The 18,166-nt window shown below is 37.2% G+C and overlaps 1 long non-coding RNA gene across 1 annotated transcript in view; it reads right to left on the minus strand.

Annotated features, from left to right (window-relative positions):
- Positions 1–9,945: 9,945 nt before the first annotated feature.
- Positions 9,946–18,166, minus strand: part of LOC124391198 — a 36,190-nt gene continuing 27,969 nt past the window's right edge. Inside the window, exon 6 of the long non-coding RNA XR_006926918.1 lies at positions 9,946–11,370. This is a non-coding gene — a long non-coding RNA (uncharacterized LOC124391198). The remainder of the gene's footprint in view (positions 11,371–18,166) is intronic.

Consider the following 18,166-nt stretch of genomic DNA (forward strand, 5'->3'; position numbering starts at 1 on the left):
TTTTGGGAAACATGTTAAATGCATACCATAATACAATGTTAGAGTTTTGTAAAGATATAATATAAAAAGCCACAAATTCCATACGACAAATAGAGCACTGTACATGTATTAAATCTCCATTAAGGTATACAGCATGTAATGTGTAATTATACTTAACAGAAGCCATATGTATTTGAAAATGGGATAAATATCAGTGACAAGGAAACAGTATTTTGGGGCTATTTAAAAAAAATGAGATGACACTCTGATACCCAGGTTCAGATATCAAAGGAAAATCATCTAATTTGTTTCTGTTCTGTAACAAACATTGGATAATGTAGAATATTGTTTGCATTGTAGGACATATGAAAACAGTAGCTGCATTTCTAAGCATTTGTTGAAATACTTCACTAACAGAGAACTGGAGTTTTCATTATAATTTGGTTAGAATATTTAAAAATTATATGTAGACTTTATTATATTTATTAGATACAGTAAGTCTCTGACTTACGAATGAGTTTGGTTCCAGGAGCACGTTCATGAGTCTGTTCTCAAATCCAACAAAGTGAGGTTTATACACTGTTGGCAAAATACTGTTATTTTTTTTATTTTGATATTATCTATAACTCGATATTATTGTTGTTCACATGTTCCACGATCTTGTCCTTGTTCTGTTGAATTGGGCTGATGGTTGAACGATTCGAGTTATAAGATCGAGCGATGTCTACTGTCCAAGCTCTCCATTTTTATTATATTACTTTTGTTTTGCTGGTTATTGCTTTGTTTTCTTTGCAGTCCTCTCCATGTCACCGCTGTTTTTCTGGTTGCTTCCGGAGATCCTACAGTTTGATTGAGCATTGTATTTCTGTACAACCGCTTGCAGCAAAGGGTGCCCGGAGGTGACAATGTCCGGCAGATACGTAAACTACTTCTGCAATCCGTTTGCATCTATGAAAGTTCGCAATGCGAAGGTTTATTTGCATCTGTGAAAGTTCGCAACTCGAATGCAAAAATCTTAAAATGAAAAATATATATATTTTTTGTTTGTCGATTGTAGATATAATATATAATTTTGTCACACAACAGATATTTAAAAAGGGAAACTACATTATTACCAAAGATCGCTGAGCTGAGCAAAAAAATTTGTTCTAGTCAGACACATTAACAGGCCAAATCTATAATGATATAATGGTATTTGGACAAAAATTTGCCAATAAATGATATATGCTCTTGGCCAAAAAGCGTCACCAAATTAGCATTGGCACTTAATTAATCACATTACTCACTTTGCAACAAAAGTACAGACAGAAACATTTTTGTAGACTCTAATGTTAATGCCTGTATACGAGGGGGTAGAACCTAGTCTATGCAGGATGTCAGGTCTGACTATTCGTCTGGTGCATTAGCAATGTTTTCACATCACCATTCTGACTGACCTTTCACATGAGCAGAGGAAAAAAAAAACCTGCAAGGGAAAGCCTGTGAGGTCCTACTTCCAAATCATTTCAGTACATCTGTTATGACTGCAGCAGCTGGGGGTGAATAAGAAATGGCCTGGTGTGACAAACTGAACCCTTTTGTCCCAGTGTGGTCCACCTCCTTCAAAAAAGAATAAGAGACAGTTGCTTTTCTACTGCAGCCCTGTGATGTTTGATCTCCTGAGATGAAGGGTCTGGACCCTTGTGTGAGTAAACAACAGTAGCCATCTAAAAGACCCACTTCAGATAGAAAAAAAGCAGCATGCATTACCATTGCTCCCAGCTTTCCTTTTACCCCAAGGCCCCATCAGGCAGCGATTAATTAGTTGATTAGATTTTTTCCAATTAATTTTATTCAGTTAGTACCATCATCAGCCACAATGCAAATGAAAAACCTTAATGCAATGCTAATGCGCTGTGTATCACGACTGTGTGGGTGAAAAGATTTAGTTTCTACATTTGCACGAAACTTTAACGCAGTGGATCAACTTGTTATAATTTGTGCTATAATTTTGGGTGCTAAGTACAAAAAAAATTCTTATAAAGTCCAAGGCAATAAAGTGAGTAAGTCTCAGATTTTTGCACACGTCTCTGGCATTAAGATTCAGAATCCTAAAGCATGCAATCTGATTGACTCTGTGTACTTTTGTGTGCAGCAAAAACGCATAAAGTTTCAGAGATTTAATCACCAGTCTGAAAATAAATCTCATGCTCCTGTACTTAAAGGTTATAAAAGTGTTTGGGTTTGAAAGCAAATAGGGGTGGGTGAAAGAATCATTTCACACATTAACTAACAGGCTGATGAAGGAGGTCTGTTCATGGTCATTAGCAAATATCACTCAAATTTCTGAGAAAACAGGCAGCTCTTGGCCACATGACTAATGAAACATGGCTTGCAAGAATACCTAGAAGGTCGCTCTGGCATTTAAACAGGAACTAATAGTATACAGTATTATAACGTTTAAGTATTACATTTGATTAATCAATGAATGAATTGGAACACGAACGGCACCCCAGGGCTCCTCACCACACCTACATCAGTACCTGACTTTACTAACACACTTGTACCTAAATTAGCACAAATCTCCACAAATACACTAAAAAATCTAAACAGAAAAGGTAATAATAAGAGCAAATTGGGACTAAATGTAGAATGTGATGCTCAAAAAGCACATACAATAATTATGACCAGGTGTCCGCAACCTTTTGCCAATGTAATGCATTAGTCACTTTGGTTTTTACCGCACACCATTATTTTGCAGTGAATTCATGTCTTTATTAAAAGACACAACAGATTAAACACAACACAACAGATTAAACACAACAGATTGTTGTGTTTCTACTAAACATCCAGCTACTGTTTCTCTTTGTGGTTTTTATGTTAATTAATCAAGAATGATCCATCGCAAAATAAAAGGCAATGATAGTATTATTAGCTTTGATGTGAACATTAGATTTTAACAAGTAAATCATATAGAAAATATAGTGAGTTCCTTCTATAATGTTAAAGATTGCCATTTCCTACATAATGTTTTACTTTCATGGTTCATCATAAAATCTCATTTCCAAAAGCGTTGACATTTAAAAAAAAAAAATCGTAGCATTAATGCTCAAGAGGATTGATTAAAATAGCATTTCTGGGAGCAAAATAAGCATCAGGGCCATCAAGGATCAAAATCAGAGATTATTAAAATCACTGACTTACATTTCATTTATGACTTACATTACATTTATATTTTTATCCATTAATATTTATTCCATCATTCCCAATAGTCTGTTCATTTCATATTATTTCTGTCAAATGTGCTGCGTCTTGAAGCAACACGTCCGAGTGTAATTGCCAGTTTAAATTTCTATCCCAATAGATTTTAACCATCATGTAAATCCATGTTCAACCTGTTGTTCTAACCAGTCAGATTGTGACTTGCTCACTCCAAGGCCCGCTAGAAGGCGTCCAAACACGTCAGCATTTTCACGTCATTTGATTCGATGATCAGATCCCTTACTAGTCAGATCCCTTACTAGTAGCTCTTAAAACGCATCTGTAGCAATCTGCGCAAGCGCAAATATATTCGTGTGGATTTAATAGCTGTTTTTTCATTCCACAATGGCTGAGGAGAAGAAATCGAATTTGGACATAGATACACTTACAAAGACATTTACAAAACAGAACTTTCATAAAAAACTGTAGATCATGAGGAAAGGTCGACCAAAACAGTTCAAAACAGGTGTTAACCTTTTCATGAACCATTTCTACTTTTGCGTTTTCTTTCATGTAGAATTTGTACAAAATCACACAATTTGCCTTAAATTCAAATCCCCAGGAAAACCCTAATGCACAATTGCACAAAAATACTTTGTTACTGTACTTAAGTAGATTTTTCTGGTATCAGTACTTTACTTTTCACTTTCACTCATTACAGTTTTACACAAATATTTGTACTTTCTACTTCTTACATTTTCAAAACAGGCTCGTTACTTTGGTTTTAATCTATTTGGTGAAATGTCAATATTTTTCCTTTCTTATTGCGTCGTTTTCAGCCCAATAACATATTTCCTGTCATTGGACAGGTTTTTCAATCTACCACCGGTGTATAATTTCCTGGCTCTCACACACCACAGATGTAGACTAGCTTATAAAACTAACAACAAGCGGGGCAGAAGGCAACAAGAAGTCTGGGGGTAACGTGGAGGAGACAGAGAGAGTCAGTGATGTAAACATGACTGAGAACAGACACATTCCTGATCACCTGATCATCATCATCTTTTCTCTGCTTGTGTTCTATATGGTGGATGTTCAGCCTGGATACATTTATTAGGTAACAAAATGTTGAATTCGTTTTGTATTAATATATTAATTAAGGCTGTCAAAATGCAAATTCATTTTAACAGCACTGGTTTTATTAACGGGCGATTAATGCAGCGCGCATTTCCGTTTGATCGTTTTTATGAAATTTTAAATAAATAAATATAAAAGAGGCAAAATTAAAACCTTCAGCGCAACACACGATTATTCACGACGTCCTTTCTTTACTCAGATATAAATAATAAATAAATAAATAAACTCCACTGAAAAATAATTTTTAATCAGTAAACATTTGTTTTACTGATGCGGCAAGTCTCAAATCAGCACCAAAATCCGCCATGATTCACACAATTAACCCTCTGGGGTCGACAAACGCACCGGCGAATGTTTATATTACACATAATAACAACAAAACTTAATAAACAACAAAACAAAACTATAACTTTGACTCATCTCTCTTAACAGACACAAATAAAACCTGAACCTCAGTGAATAATTGCCTCACACACAATAAATATATGTATAAAAGGCTCAAAAAGTCTATTTGTATTCACATCGAATACAAATATTCCCTGATTATGTAATCCATATGAAAGTTATAAGAGGTACAGTTTCTCCGGTATCACCTCATTAACCGTCCGTGTGGAAACATAGCAAAGGTTCCGTTTAATGTCCCGATAATTTACGTAATTTAAAACACCATAATTACTTTAAAACGTTGACAAGAATATTTTGTCTTCATGCTCTATGTTGAGTTTGCTTTTTACAAACAATAAACATACATTTGCATAAGGCATCAATATTTGTCCATGCCCATGTTGATTAGAGTATAAAAAATGGGAAATTATTAATTTAAGGGACATTTAGAACAGAAAACAGTTGGAACAGTTTTTTATAAGTGTAAGTGTGTTCCTAATGAGCAAGCCTGGGGCGACTGTGGCAAGAAAAAATTCCCTGAGGTGGCATAAGGAAAAAACCTTGAGAGGAACCAGACTCAAGAGGGAACCCATCTTAATCTGGGTGGCAGCTAAAGGTTGTTGAGGTGTGCAGTGTTGAACATATGCAGCCTGTAGTTCTGAGTCATTGTAGCAGACTGTCAAAATAAAGTAGAGTCCAAATCCATCCTTAAAAGCTCCTGTGTTGTTCCGTAATTTCATGAATCCTCAGGTCGTTGATGTGAAACAGTCGTCACTGGTACCTCACAAGCATGTTAAGGAGCATGAGAGAGAGAGAGAGAGAGAGAGAGAAGAGGGGTGACTGAGAGAAAAATATTAAGGACACTGTGCAGTTGGGGACTCCGCAAGACTCGCTATCACAGCATAACTAAAAGGGAGAGTCAGAAGGTAACACAGACATGAGGGATCTCCGGGATCAACAAACCTGAGTGAAGAGTGAGAGTGAGGGGACGACAGCATACAAGTATCCCAATGCACCAAACACTTTATATCCATGATCCCTCCAGATATTCCTCTTTACCTCAGAAAAATCTATTAATAAAAGACTTGACAAAATAAATGTTTTCAGCCTCAACTTGAACACTGAGACTGTGTCTGAGTCCCGAACACTGATTGGAAGGCTGTTTCATAACTGTGGGGCAGAAGGAAGTTATCCAGCTTCCACTGTCTGATGTCCTTTACACACTACTCAACATTGTTAAGATGATTTCTCTCATCTGGTTTTGCTGAAACATACAACTGTGTATCATCAGCATAGCCATGTTTACATATAATTTCCCTTAGAGGCAGCATATATAAAGTGAAAAGCAGCGGGCCTAAGACCGATCCTTACGGAACACATACTTATGTGAATATTCCAAAGAGTACATAATTATCAACCATAACAAAACAGCAAGTCATTTTTAAGCCATTTTTCTTCCCAGACAACAATCAAATCTCAGACACTAGATAGTTCCTCTTTATTGCAGGACAGATACAATTAACCATGGAGGAGAAAGAGCGATACGTGCTTCCTCGTAACTACTGCTCAGGCACCATTATGGGAGAGATAACTGTGCTTAGACCAGAGAGACAACTCCTCCATTCTTACTGTTCATGACTGGCTATCATTTCTCTCACTGAAAGGAAAGAAAAAGGGAGGACCAATTATGTTCTCTTCGACTCCTCACTAGAGATGGCTATGGCATCATCTTATTTTGAAGTTGCGATCTGCCAATGCGAAAGCTTTATTGTTAAACCACTCCAGAACCCCGACATATCATTTTTTAAAAAGCTTTCGTCGTTCTCGGTTAAAAAGACAACATTATTCTCGACAGCCGATAAGACTCATGATGCAATGTTGGCTTCAGCCTTGCTTTGAAGATTCTCCTCAATTGGGGGCCACTCTGTGCAGCTGGGGATGGTTTCACATCAACGGCCTGAGGATCCATTAAATTACGGAGCAACACATGCACTTTTGAGGATGGATTTGGACTGTACTTAATGTTGACAGTCTGCTACAATGACTCAGGACTACAGGTTGCATTTAATCACCCATCACTGCACAACTCAACATCGGTTAACTGTAATAAATAGACATTCGGTGCCACCTAAATAAGGATGGGTTCTCACTTGAGTCTGGTTCCTCTCAAGGTTTTTTCCTTATGCCATCTCAGTGTTACAATTATAAAGAACAATCCTATTCATTCTTTATTACTGCATTTTCTGTGTAAAGCTGCTTTGAGACAATGCCCATTGTTTCAAGCTCTATACAAATAAAAATGAATTGAAGATGCACTATATGGACAAAAGCATTGGCTTGGCTCCAGCTGTATTTGGTTTGTCCTCAAACTGAAGTTGGAGGTAGAGCCCTGCACGGGACTGGGTTCTTCCATCTCGCTCGCTCCTGCTGAAATTTTGACCATTGCCGCCCACTCCCGAAAACCGCGTCCCACTCCTGCGATTTTTGTGTCCACTTTCGCCTGCTCCAGCAAACATTCTTGTCACAGATTAAAAAGATTGTTTAAAAATGTACACAAATGTTAAGGCTATGATTAAATTACAGAATAATTGCAGCCATAAACCATTAGACTGTAAGTTTAAGTAAAAATTAAGTAAAATAAAGCAATGCTAAAGCACCACACATGAAAAACCACTTGGGATTTTTATATGCTTTATTAGCGTAAAAAACTAACAAACAACTTTAAACAAAACATTACAATTAGCAGGATGATAGAACTCTTGCTATATTTGTTTGACTGCCCATGGCAAAGGTAAAACTACCTGCTCCCATTACATTTGCAATTATTTAGGATGTCTTTGGACGTGGTAGCATTTAATTTTCCCCTCACCTGAACTCGACGTCCCAAACCTGTTCCAGCATGACAATGGCCCTGTGCACAAAGCCAGTTTCGTGAACATATAGGTTGAAGTGGAAGATCGTGAGTGGCCTGCTTTAGAGCTCAGACATCACCCCTATCAAACACCTTTGGGCTGAACATCACCTCACCTACTGACAATATCTGACTTTACTAAAACCCTTGAGGCTGAATGACCACAAATCCCCTCAAGCACACTTTTAAATCTAGTGGAACATCTTTCTTGAAGAGTGGAGATTATTATTAGAATTGGATTTTCCAAAAGCAAATACAAATCGTATTGTCCGGTCCCCACAAACTTTTTTTTGGCCGTCTATTGTATAGACAACCCATTCTGTGTGGAGTGTTTTCTTTAATATGTTGCTCTACTGTTTTTACCTCAGTTGTAAAGAGGTTCCTCCAGCCTCTTCTCCATGGACATTTCCCATCAGCAAATTGTTTTTGCCTCCACAAGCGCCGCTCGTTGGAGGTTTATTCTGCGCAAAACTAAAAAAAAATTATGTTTCTGTGAACCAAACCAACCTTTCTAGCACCAACAACAATACCATAGTCAAAGTCACTGATCTTTTTTCCCCATTTTAATGTTTGACATAAACACTAACCCCATGCCCTCAATCTGCATAAAAGGCTCATAATTGGCTGGAAAATTATACAAACGAAATAGTACAAGTGTTCGTATTAAAGTGGTTGATGAGTGTATTTTGAATTTTTCCCCCAAACACCTTCGCCAGCATGGAAGTGTACTGTATAAATATAAACTACAAAAGCTCATGAAAATCAATGAAGGCCGAATTGTTGTGTAAAATCAACTTCGAGTACATTGTTTGCACTCGTGCCTCCTTTGTTTTGACACACTGTCCTTGAACACGTAAGGTGGAGTGTTTGCCTATGCAGATCATGTTTGTCTTTTTCACATGAGGAAGCACATGACATGAAGGTCTATGATAATATTTAGCAATGCCCCCTGAGAAGAAGACAGCTAGAATTAAATCAGAAAGGGTCGTGGCGACAGTCAAAAGGTGCATTAATATTCATTGGGCAAACGAGACAGAGGGAGAGAGGGGTTGAGAACTAGGGGAAGCATGAAGGGAATTGAGATATAATTGTAAAGCTCATCAAGAAACAATCATTTAAGAGTAAAGAGAGACACAGCAAAAAAAACTGTCCAAAAGGGAATTAAAGGAAAGAATAGCGGAATCAGTAAAACAAATTCATGTGTGAACTGAAGCACGATTCATTTTCTGGGATACAGTATAGAAATAACATTTTTCCAGGCATATGTGGTTCTTCCCCAAACTGTTACCACAAATTTTGAGGCACACAATTGTACAGGAGGTCTTTGGGTGAATTTTCCCTGCACTTAAAGTAGGAGACTCAAACCCTTCCCACTATTACAATGGCCCTGTGCACAGCTCCATGAACATGTGGTTTCCATGGTTTGGAGTCCCCTTGAGTGGCCTGTTATAGAGCTCCGACCTCAACCCGATTGAACACCTTTGAGACGAATTGGAATCACTCGAGGTCTCAATAACGATTCCGATTCTGAAGTTGTATTTGGAGTTGAACGCACACATTCGAATACCTTATCGTTTCTTGTAACAGCTCAGAGACTTGTAAAAAGGAAAAAACTTTAATTGTTCATATGGTGAAGGTTTCATTTTGATGTTTCTGTAACGAAAAAAACTAAAAGTACTGTTTCAAAGTAACAAACAAGCCACAATTTTATTCCCATTTCTTCTTTAAAAAAAAAGAACAGTGGGCCGTGGTTTATAGTGTTTAAGGATGTTATGAATAAAATTAAATCTAACAGTAAACATTACTCTCATTGATGAATTGCAGCATTATAAGTGAATGAAAACACAGGATTTGCTGTTAATGAAAATAATCTGTTAATTATTTTCATGCATCCAAGTTTTCTTTTCCTTATATTTCCCTGAGTTTTTCCACAGTCGAAACTGACTCGCTCATTAGAGATCAACTTTGACACCATGTGCACTGTTAAAAATGCTATACAAATACAAATCAGATTTGAATTATTACTCTCTGCAGAATGTAAGTGGTAGACTGTCTGCAATAGCATAAATATTCACACAGAGTTCCTGCGTGTTTTAAATATCAAAGATCGCACTCTGGTATCTTTTTTTTTTATTAAATTAAGCTAAAAAAAAGTCACATTTTGTTGTTTTGTCGGGCTGATATTTGATGTGATCTCCGTTATTAATGCCTGTGTTCAGATGCGGGGGTCAAAAACACCATTTCGATTCTGATTAAAACTTTCAGTGTCACAGGAGATAAAATTTTTTTTTTTCTGCGATTAAGGATTTGCATAAAGAGTCGCACGATTTAAAAACAATGGAAGGACTCTCATCAAAGCTTGCTGAAAATGTTTTAATGACAGTGACTATCTGTTATAAAAGGATTACGAGAAACAGAGCCTTTACCACATCGCCGTGCTGCCAGCATTAACACCCCCTCCAACACACTCGCACACAATGCTTCATGCTAACAGACACATAACATACAATTATGCCTTCATTTGCCAATCAGTATGCAAATTCCAATTCATACACTTGTGAATTGTACAAAACAATAAAAAATCATTTTCTAATTTTTATTTCAATATACAATCATAAATGAAAAAGTTGTAAACAAAAACAGAATGGAATGATTAGCAAATCTCATAAATGGATATTCTTTTTACAATAGAACAAAAAAATGTAATGTTTAAACTGAGAAATTACACAATTTTAAGGAAAACATAAGGTAATTTGGAATTGAATGGCTTTAACAGGTCTCAAAAAAGGGCCATGTTTACCACTCCTTTTTGAACTAAGCACTGATGACAAGCCAGAAGGTCCCTCTCCTCCTTATTCCAGAGGATGTGTTGGCTCTGATTTCCAAAAAGAAATTAAATTTTGATTCGTCTGGCTACAGAACTGTTTTCCACTTTGCCTCAGTACATTTTAAATGAGCTTTGGCCCAGAGAGGATAGTGGCATTTCTGGACCATGTTCACGCATGCCTTCTTCTTTGCAGGATAGAGATTTTGCATTTGTGGAAAACATGGCACACTTTTTTTTTTTTTTGGAGGCGTTAATAAGCCAACGAGTGAAGGGATAAGCAAAGATCACAGGCATCCAATTTAGATTTTCATCCACATTTCTCCAGATTCTTTTAAACTTTTATTATGTACTGTAAATGAATGGTGAATCTCTGCCCATCCTTAGAGACTTTGCCTCTTCTAGATACACTATTTATACCCCATCAGCTTACTGACCTTTGGTTAAATAACCTCATTAGTTGCAAAATGTTTCTCCAACCTTTTAATTTTGATAACAACCCTTTCCCAAATATTTGGTGTGTTAGAGCCATCAAATTAAAAATTACCTTATTTTTTCCTTATAATGGTACATTCCCTCAGTTTAAACATTTCTATGTTCTAATTGTGAATAAAATATTGGTTTATGAGATTTGAGAATCATTGCATTCTGTTTTTTTTTTTTTTTTTTACATTTTACACAGTGTACCAACTTTTTTACAATTTTTTAATTTGGGTTGTATATTATGTGAATTCACTTTCACATGCAATATTTGAAATCTCAAGTCAACATTCCTTTAATGGCATGTATTCTTCGGTTGTGTTAAGCGTTTTTCTCCTTATCCACTCCCACCTGCCTGGTGACACACACTTTCCTGAGACTCGATACAAACTCTGAGGTAGACAAACGCATGGCTTCACTTCATCTTCTTGCTTTTGGGCTTCTTGCTCTTCCCCCCAGGTTTTGCTGCATCATCCTGAGAAAGAAAAAAAAAGTAGGAGAAAGAGAAAAGATGGGAGAGTATGAGGTTTGTGAGCTGAAATTAGAGCTAAAATCCACTTACTTCAAGCATGAAGCCGGAGTAGCAAAACAACTTGACAGGAACATTTGATATGACAGACAGTAATAAAAAAATCGTATCTCTTTCTTTTAGTGCTGAACTTTTAAACACTGAAACCACGCTAAACCCTCCTGTGACTGGAATGACGCCAAAAAAGAAAGACAACGTCATGCACAAACCTGGTTCCCAAAGCGAAACACAATAAATGGAGTATTGCAAAGAAATAATCGATGTTTACTTGCATTTCTCTTTAAAAAACAAAACATTTTTCCCCATTATTCAGACATGCTATTCCTGAACCTTTAGATGTTAATTCAGCTATACTGTAGCAGCTACGACAGAAATAGGCACAGAATATGGACAAAAATACAGGAACTTTTACACCTCACCGCTCACCGCTGCGGCCCGGGTTCGATTCCCGGTCAGGGAACCAACCCCAACCATTAGGGTTGCACAAGCCAGTGCACTCTTAGTGCCGGTCTCAAGCCCGGATAAATGGAGAGGGTTGCGTTAGGAAGGTCATCCAGCGTAAAAACGTGCCAAATTGAACATGCGGATCACGAATACGGATGATCCGCTGTGGCGACCCCTAAATGTGAGAAGCCAAAAGAAAAGTTATGGTTCTTCCCCAAACTGTTACCACAAAGTAGGAGAATGTCTTCGCACACAATTGTAAATTATATCTTGAAATCCGGTGGTGTTCAATTTTCCCTCAATTCGAACTAAGACATCCAAACCTGTTCCAGCATGACAATACCCCGTGCCAAAGCAATCCCTTGAAAAAATAATGCTTTGAAAGGGTTGGAGTGGAAGATCTCCAGCTATAGAGTTCTGACCTCAACCCTATTGGGATAAATTGAAAAGCTAAGTGCTCCAGAGGCCTCCTCACCTCACCTACATGAGTACCTGACTTTACGAACATCCTTGTGGCTGCATAAATAAAAAATCTCCACAAGCCCACTCCAAAATCTAGTGGAAAATCTTCAATTGAGTGGAGTTTATTATTATGGTAAATAGGACTAAATGAGATGTTCAAGAAGCAGACATGAACCTTATGGTCAGGTGTCCACAAACCTTTGTCCATATAGTGTATAACAGTGCAAATACTGTTTAACACCGTAATGTCAAAATATATTTACTGTTACAGGAATAAATACATTTAAACATGACCATAAAAATAATAAACCTAAATCCCCCTTTTGTTCTTTTTATTTATTTATTTTTTACAGCTAGCAAGTTTTACTAGCTAGGTCTTTTTTTAGCACTAGCCTAGCATGGAAAATGGAAACTAACATTACCTCAGCAAAGCTATGCTAGTTAGGATAGCTAGCTATATTGATGATATGAATGTAAGACTTAAAGATGAAGGAATATTCTTGGATACAATAGATGAAGGACTTTGATTTGTTGCCATGTTAGCAAACCTGGAGAATGAATGCTAACACACTTCGTCTGTCTTCCTGGATGTAAATGCTGCTGGAGTTGTATGTATGCCATATTCTAGTTTTTTCATTATTCCATTTCTTTTTTTAAATTCTATTTTATGTCACTGTGCAGTCAAAAAAACACTGCATGGCTGTGTATGGTTATGTATTTGGCAAATGAAAAACAAATGTCAATTTACATTAAGTTAGTATCGCTAGCAATGATAATTAGCTAGATATATTTGGAGGAATATAATGGTTAGGTAAGCTTTCATTTGCTTAGATACAGTACCTAATGTAAAGCTAGGTAACTATATGATGACAATGATATCAGTGTTGTAAGACATATGGGTGTTGGGGCTTTTATAATTAAAGGTAGAGAAGGGCGTATAGAGCTTGTGCATGGGGTGGATAGCATGGGGTGTATGGCAACAGGGATTAACAAGATTATGTTCAAGAACTGCATATTTACAACTGCAGGAGGGAGTCTCTCACCATGGGGAGGAAGTCTCACACCATGTATAGAAAAAAATATTACGAAATTGTTATAAAACGAGTTTTGCTGGAGCCAACTGAAACAATGCTTTTCTTTTCCCTTTCCATTTTCTTTTGGCTGTTTAAAGATTAAAGACGACCTTTTAAATCTGCATATTTAATACCATGCACACACAATTTGAAATAATGTTATAATTTAAGCAATTTGTTTGTTTAGAATGCTGGGAAAATATTTGTGCAAATCTGCAGGTCAATTATCTTGGAAATAAGTCTGGAAAAATGCAATAAAACTGTTCAGCACTTCAGCAGGTGCAGTAAAGCATTTTATCGTTTAACTCACAAGAGCACTCAGATCATATATATTCACATATAGAAGGCATTTCGTTTGCATCAATTAGTTCAGAATGACCTGAGAAGAAACCATACTACAGCCCCATGACAATACTATGGCAAGGGAGGAAATAGCAGCATAACGGCCATAAAGTTCCCTTCCCAAACTGTCCATTTAAACATTTCCCATGTTTTAGACTAATAAAGTCCCAGTGAATTTCATCAGCTGCCTGTTTTCAAAGGTCTGACTTGTTTGTTAAGCAGACTTGTGCCATGTTTGGGAAAATGAGTCACTCTTTTAATTTGCACAGTGGGGCAGTAATGATATTCAGCATCTGTGCATTTCATAGGAAGAACACTTCCTGCATACATACGGACCAAAACATGCATGCTGGCAGACTGCTGTCATCACTGTCTTCATCATCGTCAGCAGTCATTACCAGTCAATCATCAGCAGTCATCATAATCATCTAACATATTAATAATCCTGCCACCACAATTCAGATGCAACAGCAATATTATGATGGTGTTAATAATAATACTATTAAAAATAAAAACAGGATTTCTACATTTTCTCCAGTCTGTAAAGTCTCATTTTCAAAATTCTAGGACCAACATTAATATATACAAATGATGAAAAAGGAAAAAAGTGTGGATAAAGAAAGGATCGGCATATGATCCAAAAGACTGCACCTCATTGTTCAAGCACATTGGAGGAAGTGCCATGCAATTCAAAAGTTTACCAAAACATTATGTCTGACAATCGAAAAGAAAAATCCAAACAAATTGGGAGAAATTTTATCACGCTGCAAATCAGTGACCAAAACAAAAGCACACTGCCAACACAACAAAAGACATTATCAGGGGAAAAACATGGCCAAGTCAATCAGAAGACTGTAATCCAATTGAGCATGTTTTTTATGTGCTGAAATTCAGACTAAAAACAAACAAGAACTGAAAGCAGCTGGTGTTCAAGCCTGAAAAAGATTCACAAAAGAAGAATGTTTGGTGATGACAATTTGATGGATTCATTGCATGCACACAATTGAATGGGTTTTAAGACTTTTGTCTACAAAATTAGTTTTAACACATTTTATGATTTTTACATCTAGATATAATATGAAATGAAATATTGCTGAAATTATTTTCCACCACCTCATACTCATCCTTTGATTGTAAATGTCCAACGTGTAACAAAAACAAAAAGACTGGCCTTGCCTTTCCTATGTTTTCAAGTGGACTGTATAAAAGCTGGATGTTAATTTCAACTCAGACAGCATATACTTTCCCCGTTCCGTTTTTACACTGAAATTCTGACACATTATTTGCTTTGAGAATGTTGATAGAGAAGTATAGAGAAGGCCAGACTTAGTTGCATTGTGTGTTTGTGGGGTTCAGGTACCTGGGGTCAACAGTGCAAAGTAATGGAGAGTGTGTTAGAGAAGTGAAGAAAAGAGTGCAGGCAGGGTGGAGTGGGTGGAGAAGAGTGATAGCAGGAGTGATTTGTGATAGAAGAGTATCTGCAAGAGTGAAAGGGAAAGTTTAGAGGACTGTGGTCAGACCTGCAATGTTGTATGGTTTAGAGACAGTGGCATTGAGTAAAATACAGGAGGTAGAGCTGGAGGTAGCAGAGCTGAAGATGTTGAGGTTTTCGTTGGGAGTGACGACGATGGACAGGATTAGAAATTAGTTTATTAGAGGGACAGCCCATGTTGGACGTTTTGGAGACAAAACGTGGATGTGGTGAGGAAAGACATGTAGGTAGTTGGTTTGAAAGAGGCAGATGTAGAAAATAGGGGGTATGGAGACAAATGATCCGCTGTGACGACCACTAATGGGAGAAGCCGAAAAAAGAATCGCAGATGTTTTCATATATGCAGCATCAAACTAATTTAAATATTAGTAAAAGATAACAAGTGAACACAACATGCAGTTTAATTTAGTTTGGCTAAAGAAATTTATCTCAGGTGTGATAAACCGAAGTTTTAAAAGGGGGGCAAACACTTTCACAGGGGGCCATGTAGTTTTGGATTTTGTTTTCCCTCAATAAAAAAACCTTCATTTAAAAACTGCATGTTGTGTTCACTTGTTATCTTTTACTTATATTTAAATTAGTTTGATGATCTAAAACATCAAAGTGTGACAAACATGCAAATAAATAAGATTTTTATTTTGCATGGTTGTCACATTTTAATGTCTAGTGAAAACATCAGCGATTAAAAAATGAATAACCGCCGTTATTTCTGGTAATGAGCATCTATTTCTGAACGAGGTTCACGGTCAAGTGGCAAAAAAAGCAGACCACTGCCTACAACACACCTACAACAACCCATCCATGCAGTTTAATGCGCTTTCTAAAGGATGCCAAAATATCTGTTAAATCAGCATCATACTTGTGGATTTTGCACTGTATGTACTCTGTTTTTACCACTTTATTTAGAGTTTATATTTTTTTTCCATTGTATTGAAATATATGCCAGGCATAACAATAAAACGCTCACCCAGCTGCTTTTAGAACAATACTCATTTGCCATATCATCTGCCCTCTGATTAGTCACAGAGATCAGTCTGAAGATGTTATGATTACTGAATAATCTAGTGCCTTTAAATATACAGTGGAACCCGGTTATCTCGCCCTTGGTTACCTCGACAACCCTATTAAGTCGACGTTTTTGAAGTGGGACCGCCAAATTCTCGCTTTTTCTAAGCATTTTTTATCGGTTATGTCGCGGAACCCTAATATCTCGAGCACAAGGGGGGAAAAATTAGACATTTTAACGTCAGTTATCTCGATCGGCACTGTGCAGCCGCAGAAGAACTCGCGAAAGTGGCGGAAAAATCAAACCTTACACATACTACAGGTGTTTGTTTTGTATACTGGTGAATCTCTGCTGTTAGTAAGTGCACATATGCATTTTTTTGTTAAATGTTATGCGATGAATGGGAGCGTGACTCTCTCTCTCTCCCCTCGGCATCGTGGACGTAAGTTTTTCGGACACTTTGCTTTGTGCGTTTGTGCGGATTACTTCAGCCTGATGGTCATAAGTTTTCAGAAACTTACTGTTTTTTTTTATTTTTTTTCCACATGTGGACTAAATGTGAGACGGCACTGTGCAGCCGCTGTTTTTTTTTTTTTCCACATGTGGACTAAATGTGAGACGGCACTGTGCAGCCGCTGTTTTTTTTTTTTTTTTTTTTTTTTTTTTCCACATGTGGACTAAATGTGAGACGGCACTGTGCAGCCGCTGTTTTTTTTTTTTTTTTTTTTTCCACATGTGGACTAAATGTGAGACGGCACTGTGCAGCCGCAGAAGAACTCGCGAAGTGGCGGAAAAATCAAACCTTACACATACTACAGGTGTTTGTTTTGTATACTGGTGAATCTCTGCTGTTAGTAAGTGCACATATGCATTTTTGTTAAATGTTATGCGATGAATGGGAGCGTGACTCTCTCTCTCTCCCCTAGGCATCGTGGACATAAGTTTTTCGGACACTTTGCTTTGTGTGTTTGTGCGGATTACTTCAGCCTGATGGTCATAAGTTTTCAGAAACTTACTGTTTTTTTTTTTTTCCACATGTGGACTAAATGTGAGACGGCACTGTGCAGCCGCTGTTTTTTTTTTTTTTCCACATGTGGACTAAATGTGAGACGGCACTGTGCAGCCGCTGTTTTTTTTTTTTTTCCACATGTGGACTAAATGTGAGACGGCACTGTGCAGCCGCTGTTTTTTTTTTTTTTTTTTTTTCCACATGTGGACTAAATGTGAGACGGCACTGTGCAGCCGCAGAAGAACTCGCGAAGTGGCGGAAAAATCAAACCTTACAGATACTACAGGTGTTTGTTTTGTATACTGGTGAATCTCTGCTGTTAGTAAGTGCACATATGCATTTTTGTTAAATGTTATGCGATGAATGGGAGCGTGACTCTCTCTCTTTCTCTCTCTCTCTCTCCCCCTAGGCATCGTGGACATAAGTTTTTTCGGACACTTTGCTTTGTGCGTTTGTGCGGATTACTTCAGCCTGATGGTCATAAGTTTTCAGAAACTTACTGTTTTTTTTTATTTTTTTTCCACATGTGGACTAAATGTGAGACGGCACTGTGCAGCCGCTGTTTTTTTTTTTTTTTTTGAGCGATCTGTGTGTTTATAATGTTGGAGAATATAATAAAGGTTTGTATGGAGAATGGACGGTGGTTTGTATTGTATACTGGTAAATCTCTGCTGTTAGTAGGTGCACTTATGCCTTTTGTTGTTAACAAACGTATGTACATTTTTATAGCATGCCTTCATCAAACAAATCGCGGCAACGCTGTTGTGTAAAAAACCCTCCAGAAACACGTGCATGCACATTCTCATTTATTAACCCACATCATGTACATAAAGAAATTTCAAGCACGTTAATATATTGCCGCCATTTTGATTTTTGTTTATCTCGATCATCGGTTACCTCGATGCTTTTTGGCG

This window comes from Silurus meridionalis, chromosome 9 (genome assembly GCF_014805685.1).
Source record: "Silurus meridionalis isolate SWU-2019-XX chromosome 9, ASM1480568v1, whole genome shotgun sequence".
Taxonomy (NCBI): domain Eukaryota; kingdom Metazoa; phylum Chordata; class Actinopteri; order Siluriformes; family Siluridae; genus Silurus; species Silurus meridionalis.